We start from the raw sequence: 1,983 nt of genomic DNA, 5'->3' as shown, positions 1-1,983 counted from the left end.
TGTGGTGTATATTTCCTCATTCAGATATGAAGTTAACAGCTTTTAGTAATGGCTGTAGCATTGCCCATAACTTACAGAACTTATGGGGAGTAGAGGAGGTGGATTTTTGTCATTAGTTGTAGCTAATGGGGCTATTTATAATAGAATCGTTATCCCTGGAAAGACACGGCTTTTAACTCCTCGCCGGGGGACGGGGCAGGGGGAGGAGGTCTGGCTCAGCCGCTTTTGCCTTTTCCAGGTGGGGAAGGGGCAAACGGCAAGGAGCCAGAAGGAAACAGCCTGGCCAGGCGCTGCCCTCTCCCCCGGCTGGGACTCCCTGCTCGAAGGTGGGACTAACCCACTTGCATCTCCTCCAAAGCCGCGGCCGCGCAGCCCGTCCTGCCCCGGGCCGAGCCGCCCGCCTGGCTGCGGGTGCGCGGCCGAGGCAGGGCCGCCGGAGCCCCTTCCCGGGGCAAGCGGAGGGAACAGCGGCGCGCGCGGGGCGGCCCTGCGGGGGTTTTTCCCAGCCCGCCGCCTCCGTCCCGCTGGCCGCACCGCACCGCAGCGCTCCCTGGCACGGGGACGCTCGGGCGTTGCGCGAGCCTTGCGGGGCCGGCCCTTCCCGCGCCGCGTTCCCGTAGCTCCCCGCTCTCCGGGAACTTGCTTTTTGACAAAAGAGCAGAAAAGAGGTGTCGGCACCCGAGCCAGCCCCTTCTCCTCTTCCCCACGGCATCCCAGCTCGGCCCCGCGCGGGCCAGGACCCGGCGGGCCGAGCGAGYGGGCTGTGAGCTGGAGGTTCCCCTCCCTGGCTCGTCCCTAGCGGTCCCACGTGCTTGTCCGCATCCCCCATATCCTCAGCCTTAACCAAAGCTGCCATCTGGCCTGTTTTGTTTTTTTTTATTTTCAGGACCTAAGGCACAGAGGTGTCGATCGTTCCCCGAGCTGACCGTGCACCCTGCGCGCAGGTGCCCCGGCCGCGCGGTGCAGCGCACGGCCCTGCCCCGGCGCCAGGCGCTCGGTTGGGCGCCCGCTGTGCCAGGCAGCCTCCGGGCGCGCACGGGGTGCCAGCTCCCCGAAGCAGGAAGACGGGAGCGGGGAAACGCATCTCCCCTTGCTCCCGCAGAGGCGTTTGAAGCAGATCCCGCGCTAGGAGCACGGTGTGGCAGGGCAAGGGGCGTTTTAAGACGCTTTGGAGACTGCAGTGTGTATTTGTTGCTGTGTTTCCTGGTGCGAAGCACCAGCCAGCGCAGGCCGGCTGAGGGAGGCGATTAGCGCCRAGCCCCAGCTCTGCCGCGCTGGGGTGCTGCAGGAGGAGGCCGCCTCGGGAGGCAGGATGTCTTACATGCCAGCCCTGTTCCTCTGCCACGTGCCTGATGCTTTTTCCAGAGAGCAGCTGTTTCCCTCAGCRTCCCCTTGAGTGATTTCAGAAGGATCCCACTGCACCCTGAGAAAAACCAAAAGGCAGGAGCTGTGTTTTATCATCATCTTGGCAAAAATCTGCAGTGCTTAACTGACRGTTTCCCAGGTCTCCAAGCTTTTAGCAGCATGGTGGTTGCAGCCTTCCCTGCTCGGGGGAGCCCAGGAACYTTCCCGCAGAGCTCCCGGGAACCGAGATGCTGAGCCACGGCGGGAGGGTCCCGGCAAGTCTGGRGCGGAGGGGGAGGCTGCACCCAGCCGAGCTCTCCCGGCCAGGACCGCTCACGGCAGGGGAAAGGCAGGCACGTGAAACGGGGGTCTTGGGGTTCGGAAGCGGAATAGGTTTGCGGTGAGGCAGGGCAGGGCTGCGGGTGCAGCGCAAGCAGGGCAGTGACGCCCTGAGCGCTGGGGCCTGGGCGCCGCACTGGAGAGGTGCCGCGGGCCGCCCTGAGAGCCGCTGGGCAGGGGGAGACGGCAGGACCCGGCCCCAGTCCTCCCTTGGAGATAGGCCCCGGGAGCCAGGATTCCCGGCCTGTGTTGTGGACCGGCCGTGTGCTCTATGTACGTATGTGTAAAACCATATGTAAC

This window comes from Rhea americana, unplaced genomic scaffold, assembly GCF_003343005.1.
Source record: "Rhea americana isolate MKP2758 unplaced genomic scaffold, rheAme1 scaffold_497, whole genome shotgun sequence".
NCBI classification, from domain to species: domain Eukaryota; kingdom Metazoa; phylum Chordata; class Aves; order Rheiformes; family Rheidae; genus Rhea; species Rhea americana.
This window is presented reverse-complemented; position numbering follows the sequence as displayed.